This window comes from Tenrec ecaudatus, chromosome 16, assembly GCF_050624435.1.
Source record: "Tenrec ecaudatus isolate mTenEca1 chromosome 16, mTenEca1.hap1, whole genome shotgun sequence".
In the NCBI taxonomy this organism is placed as follows: Eukaryota; Metazoa; Chordata; class Mammalia; order Afrosoricida; family Tenrecidae; genus Tenrec; species Tenrec ecaudatus.
In genome coordinates, this window is record NC_134545.1 from 83,011,665 (window position 1) to 83,023,095 (window position 11,431).

An 11,431-nucleotide genomic window follows, 5' to 3' on the forward strand; every position below is an offset into this window, starting at 1 on the left:
GGGCCGCCCCTTTCTACTCAGCGCCCGGGCCCGGGAGCTCCGGCTCCTGCAGGTTTCGCAGGTTCCCGGCTGCAGTCCGCTGGCTGTGGAGGGCTCGCGGAGACCCCTAGGGTTGGGGACTTGCTCCTAGCTTGCTCACAGCCACGAGAGACTGCTGTGTGTCTGGCACTGTGCCTTGCCCTTCCACTCTCCTTACCCCCAAAGGATTCCCCACGGGGGCGGGGGGGAGGGGGTCTGTGAGCATCCTTCTCCATGTTTATCCCCCTTTAACGGAGAGCAAACTGAGCCCCAGAGAGAGGCAATCACTTGCTAACAGGTCCACAGAGCTGAACTGGGTAGGATCAGAAGCCAGGTCTCCTGGCCCCGAGGCTGCCACTTTCCCCCACGCAGGTTGAATGGCAATTTGCCGGGGTGGGGGGGCGGGGGGGCCGAGGGGCTGCTGCACCCCTGTGACTCTTCTCTCTGGCTGCCTGGGGGAGGAGACAGCTGGCTGAAGGAAGACGGGCCTCAAATCGCCAACGCTGGGATTTCTTCATAAGGGTTCCCCGATCCATTGTGGGCGTGAAAGTAGCACATTAGGAACTTTGTTTTCAATCTGGGTTGGCAAGGGCTGCTTGAATCGTCTAGGTATTGTCGGTGGCCAAAGTGGGGACGATCCACGAAGGGTATCGAAACAAGCAAGCAAACCAACCAACCCCAACCAAACTCCTCTGCCACCAAGTTGATTCCATCTCACAGTGACCCTAGAGGGCAGGGTAGAATTGCTTCCCTGGATTTCCGAGACTGTAACTGTACAGGAACAGAAAACCTTGTCGTTCTCCCGCTGAGCGACTTGTGGTTTCTAACGGCGGACCTTGTGGTTAGCAGCCCAATGTATAACCACTATGTGCCCAGAGGACTACCAAACCAACCCCCAACCCCCAAATCCAAACAACGCAAAAGAACCCCACTGCTAGCGAGTTCATTCTGATTCACGGTGACCCAATAGAACAGGGATGAACTGCTCCTGCACGTTTGCGAGACTGTAATTCTGTGCTGGAATAGAAAGCCGCATCGACCCCCGAGTCTCAGTAAGTAGCTGGTGGTATCGGACTGCTGCCCTCGCAGTGGGCAGTCTAACCACTACGGTGCCAACTCCTCACCTGGGGCTTTGCACACAACCCAGGGTGGGGGCGGGGAGGCTGGAACTGGCTGCAGAATAGCACACTGAACACCTGAAAGATACTGCCTCATCACTTGGGGCCCTGGCCCTGGCACTTCGAAAGAAGCATCATTCCCACCACTCACTGTGCACTCTTCCCCGCCCACTTGAGGCTGAAACTAGCCCGAAGTCAGTGGTACCCAGCTAGCTCCCCCACCCAGCAAGGCTTTTTCAGAAGCCTGTGGCTGAGGTTGTTCTCTGGACACTTTCTCTTGCTATTTGCATTCACCATGCTTCAGCTATCAATCGCTTGGTAAGCTTGGATTTTCTTGGTTGAGTAAATTCCATCAAGTGGACATGCGTTTATGCCATTTCTTTATATTTTTAGGCTATTTAATTCCTCACACCCCGGCTAGTAGTTTCTATGTCCCACCGGCAATATATGAAGATTCTAATTTCATGTCAACACTTGCTATTGTATTATTATTATTTAGACATTGTAGTGGGGGTGAAATGGTATCTCATTGTGATTTTGATTTGCATTTCCCTAATGGTTAATGATGCCGAACTTTTCTTCGTGTAGTGTCTGGACATTTGCATATCTACTTTTGAGAAATGTCCAATTAAAATCCTTTGCCCATCTTTTAATTAAGTTATTTGTCTTCTTATTGAATTGTAAGAGTTATCCTTATATTCTGGTTGCAAGTCCCAAATCAGATAGAGAGTGCGCTGACAAATACCTACAATGTAGAAATGGTTTTGGAATTGGATAATGGGCAGGAGCTAACGAGTTTTATAATAGTGATAGTCTAGATTGCCTTATGGAGACTCTGCTCTTGTTAGAATTATGGGTGTCAGAGCTAATTCTCATGGGGACTCAGAAGGCTGTGAGAAGAGGTATAGAGTAAGTCTCTTATTATACGAGAGAAACATATGGCATAGAACGTTGCGAGAAATGTACATGCTAAATGTGCTTCTGGCGAGGCTTTAACAGAAAATGATGAACATGTGATTGGACAATAGAGAAAGGGCAATGTTTTTTAAGGCAGTGGTAAAGAAATCTGAATTATATTAAGGTGTTTAGTGGAAGGTAGAACTTGTAAGTGATTGTGACAGGTAGGTTTACTGTGCTAACCTGACCAATAGGAACAGGTGGGACTAATCAAGTCACTGATTGGAGGGCAAAGAGATAAATGGCTCCGCAAGGCCGGCTCCTCTCCCTTGCTCTCTGGTGATCGAAGAGTGCTGGAGGGTGCTGCTGTTTCAATTAGTTCTTTGCCTCAACCTGTGAGCTACACTACCTGTGGGCCAGGCCAACCTGTGGATCGTGTGGCTAGAGCTTGGGCTCGTTTGAGACCTGCTTCGCCAAGCTGCTGGTGCATACATTGCTTGAGCTTGAGGCTGGTGGATCCTGTTGCCTTGCATTGCTTATGTTTGGGCCTGCTTCCAGGGCTACAGACTGTTAGTGACCTGCCCTGCTGTTTGCTGCCTGTGGGAAGACTCTGCCTGCCTTGCCTGAGGGAGGACTCTGTTGTCTGCTTCCTTGACCTTGGACCCAGTAGCCCATCTGAGGTGAAGGACTTCTAGTATATTAACTGTTCCATGGATGTGAATTGAAGTGAACCCTCTACACTGCTGTGTGGACTAACTAGTTGTCATATTCCTTCTCACTGTATAAACCTATCTATGTATATCTCTATCTATCTATCTATCTATCTATCTATCTATCTATCTATCTATCTATCTATCTATCTAATCCTAAGTGTCCTAGTTTCGTTTCTCAAGCATCTTAAGAGGGCATGTAGTTTCTCCTTGCTGCTTATAGAGATGAGCTTAAAAATGAACTATGTAAAATGAAAAGAAATGAAAGATTTGGAAAACTCTGTTGAACAAACAAAGGATACGACACCCATCTTGGCATGTTTGATAAGGACATGGCTTTACAATCTGTTGCTGAAAAGCTTAAGCCTGCGGTTGATGGATCTAACCAACTACCACAGTGGAAAAGTCTTCAGTTCAGACTGAAGGGGACAGAGAAAGAATGAAAGGAAAGAATTCTGCAGGCCTCTTGGGATTTTACAGACAGGAAACAAACCAAAGGAGCTCCATCTATTGTCCTCCAAGAAAAGCAAAGTAACAGAATTGATGGAAGGAGAATGGGAAGCAGGGCCTGCTCGGTTCCAAGGGTGGAAGGAACCACAGTCTCCTGGCTCTCAATGGGCAGGGCCACCGCCTCCTAGGTGGCAAAGACTTGGATCTTCTACAGCTTGGCTTCAGAGTGTGTGCCAGGAGGATTGGGCCACCATCCAAGCTAAGGGGTTAGGGCTGCCGTCGTGACCCAGGGCCTGCTGGAGCTCAGGGGCTAGGGTTACCACTACGATTGGCTAAGGGACTGGAGCCACCCGAAGCCAAGGGAGTATAGCTGCTGTACCAGTGGACCTGGAAGGCAATGCAGAAGCCCAGGGACTTGATGCAGAATCCTGACAGTGTGGCCAACACCCACAATCTGGGAGGCAGGGACATTGTCCAGCTACTTTCAGAGGATAGAGGATTCTTCTTCTTTTTTAAAAAAATTATTTTATTAGGGGCTCATACAACTCTTATCACAATCCATACATACATCAATTGTGTAAAGCACATTTGTACATTCATTGCCCTCATCGTTCTCAAAACATGTGTCTCGATAGAGGATTCTTTTCAAACCATGAGAGTTAAGAACATTTGTTCTGCTGGATTTTGGATCTCCTTTATGTCCTTATTCTTTTCTCTCCAGTTTCTCCTGTTTGGAATGGAAATGTTGACCTTGGGCCTGGTCCACCACTGTACAGTGTGAGCCGAGAATTTGCAGTCTAGACTTCACAGGCTCATACCTAAAAATCTCACTTATATTTGATATAAAGGCAAATAAAACCCAAACCCACTGCCATCAAGTCGATACCGACTCACAGCGACCCCGCACAACAGGATTGAATTGCCCCTGCGACTTTCCAAGTCTAACTCTTTATGGGAATAGAAAGCCTCATCTTTCCCCCTTGCTGATGGTTTCAAACTACTGACCTTGTGGCTAGCAGCCCGACATGTGACCACTATGCCACTGGAGCTCCGGACAAGTACTTCAAAAGATATGATGTTGGACTTGCATTTGATTTAAAATTTGGTGCAGGATATGACAGGACGAATGCGTTTTGCATGTGGGAAGGACATTAATTTGGGGAGGACAAAGGGTAGAATTTTATGGCTTGAGTTGCGTCTTCCTAAAATCTAACCCAAACCAAACTCAGTGCCATCAAGTGGACTCTGACTCAAAGCGACTGTATAGGACAGGGCCCTATACCGTAGGTTTCTGAGAGTGTAGCTTATCTTTCTCCTTCACAGCAGCCGATGGTTTCAAACTGCCTACCTTGAGATGATTAGCCTAACTTGTAATTACTATGTCTTCGGAGCGACTCTTCCCCAAACAGGTGCTGTAAATTCTAACCTCTAGGCCTGTCATTAAAATCTCATTTGGGAATGGAGTGTCTTTGTTCTATTAATGAGACCAGACTAGTGTAGGGTATATCTTGAGTCTGTCTCTTTTGAGATATAAAAGCAATTACACAAGAGAATGGAGCCAAGATGGGAGAAGAGAGAGGTCAAGCCACGTGAAGATTTCCGAGGAGCAGAAGTTAGTTCAGAAGCAATAAGGACCTCCCTCAGAGACAACTGAGAGAGGAAGTCTTCCCCAAGAGCCGACATCCTGAATTTGTATTCCGACCTCCTAAGCTTAGAGAACATAATTTAGGCTTATTAAAATCACCCACTGTGGTAGTTGGCTTGTAGCAGCAGTCGATAACTTAATCAACACACGCATATTCCGTAGAAGCCCGAGCTTCTATCTGTCATCGTATCATTTGTTTTCTGTTTTTACTTCCTGCTCTTTGGCTATTTTTCTTCTTTCTTTTAGATCAAGTATTTTTGTTATGATTCCATAACTATCCTCTCAATTCACTTAGCAGGAATATACTCTTTCAGTAGCTGTTACCCTGGAGATTAAAACTTGCATTCTTGACTTATCAAAGTTTAATATAAATGGATACTTTAACCTCTTCCTAGGAAATGGAAGGATGTTAGAATATTTTCCATTTGCTTGCTTTTAATATGTATTCTACTATAATAGATTTTAATGCTCTTTTTATTTTAAATACCATGAAACATTATTATTATTTTATGAGGGGCCTTGGTGGGAAAATGGAGTTAAAAGATGAAAAAACTGAAGTTAGTGGCAAATGGAGTTCAAAATATAAATAAAAAATATAAACTTAATTTTTCATCATAAGCCCCATCAAGTTCAAGATACGTTTGTATGCAATGATGCCAGCCATTTTGCCCATGCCTAAAGAACCGAGGATCCTGGGAGTTCAACCATGTCAGTTCCGTTATTTTTACATTATTCTCCAGAACCAAACTCAGTGCCATTGAGTCCGTGCTGTGGGTTCTGAGACTGAAACTGTTTATGGAGTAGAAAGCCCAGTCTCTCCACTCCCCCAGAGCTGCTGGTGGTTTCAAACTGCTGACCATGAGGGTTGCAGCTCAACTTGTAACCTTTATACCACCAGGGCTACTTTTAAATTGAGCAAAACTGAGTTTCCTTTAAAGGTTTTGTTTTGTTTTTTAATATTAGGAAACAAAAATAAGGTAGAAGGAGAAGACAAAGCAGCACTGTGAGTTGGCCTGTGTTAGTCAGGGTTGAGTAGAGAAAGAAATTCCTAGACAGTCATATATGTGTATACAAAAGAGCTTTATATAAAGAATAATTGTATATTAAGAAAACATCCCAGCCCAGTCCAGATCAAGTTCATAAATCTAATATTCGCCCATGTGTCCAATACCAATCTAAAACTTCCTCTTCAGACTCACACAATGTATGCAATGACGCTGAATTCAGGAAGATCATAGGCCAGTGGGTAGAAAGTCTTGTGGATCCAGTGGTGGTAGAAGGATCTCAGCGCTGGTGTGGGTCTCTACGTGGCTCCTCCAGCTCCAGGGCTCTGGCTACATTAGTGTAGCTCCATGTGGCTTGTCAACAGGAATGTCTCACAGGGAGAGTAGCAGAGAGAGTGTGTGCCCCACCTCCAGGGAGGAAGATAGGAGTTCCCAGAATCCTCAGGAGTAGGCCTTGCCCACACAGAAGTCTCATTGGTTGTGACCTGATTGACAGACTAGACTCCACCCCTTCACAAGTTGACAGATTATGTAACGACCACAGATGCCTGAAGATTTCGCATGGCTGCTCTCATAAAATTGCCCCCTTTGAAGAGAGGACTGAGGAGGAGCACTGTCGTGGTGGAGAAGGGCTCTCTTCGGCACTTCTCTGTTCTGCTAAAATTTTGGTCAACCTCTCAAGACACACTCACCAAAAGCAGATGGTACCAGTCTTTAGTTTTCGCGAAAATCAGCAAACCAAATACCTTGAACATCTTAGAAAAACTGTTGCCATGACCTTTGCTCTTGGTGTGTCTGCCTTGATGGCCGCACCCCTCCTCCCCTTGGTGGTGTGATGGCTAAAGACTGAGATCAGCATGGTTGACATTCTGGAACCTCCAGAGCTCTGCGGGAGAAAGACCAGGCATTTTACTCCTATAAACAGCTAAACACTCATAAACCCAGAGTCATTGTGAGTCAGCATTGACTTGATGGCAGGGAGGGTCTGCTTCTGCTTTATTGAACCACTTCCACCTGTTAGCAGCCATGGCTCTGATTATGCATTGTCTTCAGGATTGTACAAGTAAAGCCAGGAAGCAATGCTTCCGGATCTCAAATGTTTGGAATTTTCAATAGAAAGCTTTGCTCTCCTCTGCAGCTGAGGCGGGTACAACAGTTTGGGAACCCATTGAGCAGAACGTTTGCTCAACTTTAATTTTTCAGTCAGCATTGTGGAAGCTGAAGCAACTGTGGTGCCTGTGGTGCGGGGTCTCGTTGCTGTTGTAATTCCTTTTCAATTAGAGCGTGAACAACATTAATTGTTTCCTTGCAGATTGATGCAGATGGGTCTTCCAATGTAGACATCCCCTTCAACATCACCTCATCCTTTCTTAAGACAATCATCCATTTGTAAATGGCTGATTTCTTTGGGGTGTTGTCTTCATAAACTATTCTTAAAATATCAATGATTTCGCCATTCTTTCCCTCAAGGCTCACCATAAAACTGGTCCTTGCTTTCGCTTCTATTTTCACAGACATCAGGTCGTTCTTGTAGGAGATCATTGCACACCGATGTCTAGTTCTAATTGCCTCAAAGTAGATGCTGGCCAGACGTGTTACCAGTTAGAACGGGTTTGTTTTGCTGGAGCTGTTTTTGAAGTCCACGCGTAGTTTCCCTTAACACTCACTTTCCATAAACTGCTTGGAGACACCTTATTTAGATATTTTTTCTCATACATTAGACTTTTTTTTCTGTTCTTCTTTCTTTCCTGCAGCTACCATAGTGGTATTTTGGTTTTTCATTTCTTCTCCCCCATCTCTTTCTCTTCCCCCATTTCCCCGCCCTTTACCCTCTCCCCATCCCAGCAAAGACAATCGTAACTTCAAGAACACCAGGTGCATGCACGATGGGATTCTGTATGTTACATTTTCTACACACTGCAGTGGTCCCCTACCCTCATTTGAAAGTTAAACTCAACTGATTTATCAAAGTGGGGCCAGTCCTTTTCTTTTACAAACCTGTTAACCAAGTGAATGTAACAGGCACCCCGGGCATCTGTATTAAATTCATACCAGATCACTGATGTGAAGAAACCTGGAGGCGAGGGAGTCAATGAATCTCAAGAAAAATCATGATATTATCCCTGAGTTGGGGGTAGGGGGTTATCTTTCAAAAGCTGTGCCGTCTGTGTTGAAATCCACTTCTATACACCTTAAAGGCACATCGCCTTTCCTTAGAAATAGCAGCATCATTTAGAATCCAACTTTGAAACCCCCGGAAAGGCTGCATCTTATACATAAAGTTGACAGTGGTGAATAGATCCTGGAAACATGGCCCATCCTTTACGGAATCAGGTAACGGGAGGTCCGTCTGGGTGACCGTAAAGACACCATTGTCACCAAGTTGGTTTTGGACCCACGGCAAGCCAGTGTGTGTCAGAGTAGGGCTGTGCTCCCCAGGGTTGGGTTGGGCTTTTCTTCCTCTCTCTCTCCCTCCCCCCTCATTTCCCTTCCCAGTGCCCCCCGTTCTTTTTGTTATTGTTGTTGAGAATGTACGAGTGCGCAGCCAAACACGCTCCAATTCCGGTTTCTCTACGTAACGGTCAGTGACACGGCCATATTCTCTAGTTGTGCCATGATACGTACCTTTTAGCATAAACTCACTGCCCCTGCAGGTTTCTGTCGAGTTTTCTTAGATGCTGTGTCCATTTGAGCCTAGATAGATCTTAAGGATGCCTAACGCTCATGGTGGATATTTTTTACTAGTTATGCTAAACCATTTGTCCAATACACCATTACTCAGTTTTAAGAAGTCTTCAGGGGCTAATTTTGGCTTTAGGTTTAAAGATTATTTCAGGAGTAGGTCTTGCAATGGCCGGCATTTTGGAAGTAGATTGTTTGGCTTTTCTTCTAAGGTGCCTCTGGGTGAGCTCAATCCTCCAACGTTTTAGTTCACAGTTAAATGCCCACCCCCCTGGACTCTTTCTATGATCTTGCCCCAAACCCACAGCCATCAAGTAAATTCTGACTCATAGCGACCTTTTGTAGGGACTCAAATGCTGTCATGTTTAAGGGAGCAGTTGGTGGGTTTGAACTGTCAACCTTGTGGCTAACAATCCAGTGCTTGCCCGACAGCACCACAAGACCTCCTCAGGTGATATTCCAAAATTAAACTCACTGCCATTGAGCTGATTTTGACTCGTAGCACAGTAGAACTTCCCCCTTTGGAGTTCCGAGGCTGTAAATATTTATGGGCACAGAAAACCTCATCTTTCTTCTGAGGAGCGGCCAGTGGGTCTGAACAGCTGACCTTGCAGTTGGCAGTTCAACATTTACAGGGCAGAGCTGCCAGAGTGACCAGGTGACTCTAGCGTTTACTTAGTCCAATCTCCTCAGTTTACAGATGAGGACACAGAGGTCCAAGAGGCTGGATGACTTAAGTCTTATAGTCCTTGTTGGAGGAATTAGAAATAGATCAAGGGTTCTCTAGACAGAGCAGTTGCCTTCAATAGGCTCAAGGTGCAGTTAGTTCTCTGTTCCCATGTGGGTTGAGTCTGGGGAATAACTTATGACCTTTGAGTGTGAGTGTTCACTTGGTCTATAGTTGTGACCTTGACGCTTCTCCAGTGATCTTGGCCTAGTATTTCGAATCTCTCCCTCACCACCCACACATATGCATGTATATACATCCACCGCTTATCTGTCGGTTTCTCAGACTGGGGTGGTTTGTGTGTTGCTGGAAGCTCTGTCACTGGTATTTCGAATACCAGCAGGGTCACCCACAGTGAACAGGTTTGAGCAGAACTTCCAGACTCAAAACAGATACGAAGAAGGAATAGGCTTTCCATTTTGTAGGAACTGGTTGCAGGAAACCCTATGGATAGCGCCGAAACACCGTCAGATACTAAAAGCCTCATGAGTAGAAGCAGACCATTCTCAGAGATCAGTGCCAGATGATGAGTCCCTTGGCTCAGAAAGCATGCAAACTACGACTGAAGCAGAGAGGTCGTCTCAAAGTTGAGTCGACAATATGACATGAATGCCTTCTGGACCTTCATTTGTGGATTGGGTACGACTCACAATGAGAGGAACCAGCTGAAAACATCTACTACTAACCATAACTGGGAATGCACAAAGTATCCATCTAGGAAAATCAAAACCCAGGCAATCCAGGATGGATGATCCCTTCAGGACCAGTGGTGAGAGTGGCGATTCCAGGAGGTTAGAAGAAGGGTGGGATAGAGAGGGGCAACCAATTACAAGGATCTACATATAGCCTCCTCCCTGGGGGACAGACAACAGAAAAGTGGGTGAAGGGAGACACAGGACAGTGTAAGATATGACAACATTATAACAATTTATAAATTATCAAGGGTTCATGAGGGAGGGGGAAGAGGGGAGGGAGGAGGGAAAATGAGGAACTGATGCCAGGGGTTTAAGTGGAGAGCTAATGTTTGGAGAATGATGAGGGTAACAAATGTATAAATGTGCTTTATACAATGTATGTATGTATGTATGTATGTATGTATTTATGGATTGTGGTAAGAGTTGTATGAGCCCTCAATAAAATGATTTTTAAAAATCTGTCGTAGAAGAAGTACAGCTAGAATTCCTGATCAGCAAGGACAGCAAGACTTCATCTCACATACTCTGCACATGTCAGGAGAGACCAGTCCCTAGAGAAGGACACGATGCTTCGTAAAGTCAAAGGGTACTGATTGAGGAAGATCCTCAGCAAGAGAAATGGATGTAGTGACTGCACCAATAGGCATCAAAGGACCTCACCTAAGAATCATTGTGAGGACGGTGCTGAACCGGGCAGTGCTTTGGTGTGTTGCGCACCGGGTCGCGGAGCCGCAATGCACTTGACTGCACTTAATAACAGCAATGTGTATATGCATGTTGCTAGGTGCTCCCTGCGGTTCTGACTCATACTGAGGCATCGCCTGCTCCCGCACCATCTTCACAACTGCTGTTATGTTTGAGGTTCTTTTTGCAGCCACGGTGTCAATCCATCTTGATGAGGGCCTTCTTCTTTTCCTATGCCTTCCATTTTACCTAGCTTGCTGTCTTTCTCCAGCAACTGGTCTCTCCGAGTAATATGTCCAAAGTGTGTGATGTAAGTCTTGTCATCCCAGCTTCCAAGGGGTGGCCTGGCTATATTTCTTGCAAGACAGGGTTGTCCGTTCCTCTGGTACTTCATGGTCCATGTACAGGTTCCACATGAGCACAGTAAATGTTCTGAAATCCCCATTCTTCTCAATGTGACTTATTGTTTGTTACGATCCACAAGCACCATGTCTTTGCATAGTCAATAAAACACAACTAAACATCTTTTGGATATTCTCTGCTTTCAGCCAAGATCCAGCTGAGCTCAGCAGTGACATCCCTCAGGCCCTGTGCTCATTTCAACTTGACATGCATCTTTAGCAGCTCCCTGCTATTCATAACTGCAACTATTTTAAAATGATCTTCATCAAAATTTTAATTGCACAAAATATTAATGATGTTGTTTGATCTGCATTTTTGAGGTCACCTTTTCTTGGAATGGGTACAAATATATGTCTATTCTAGTCTGTCTTTCAAATTTCTTGGCATAGACAAATGAGA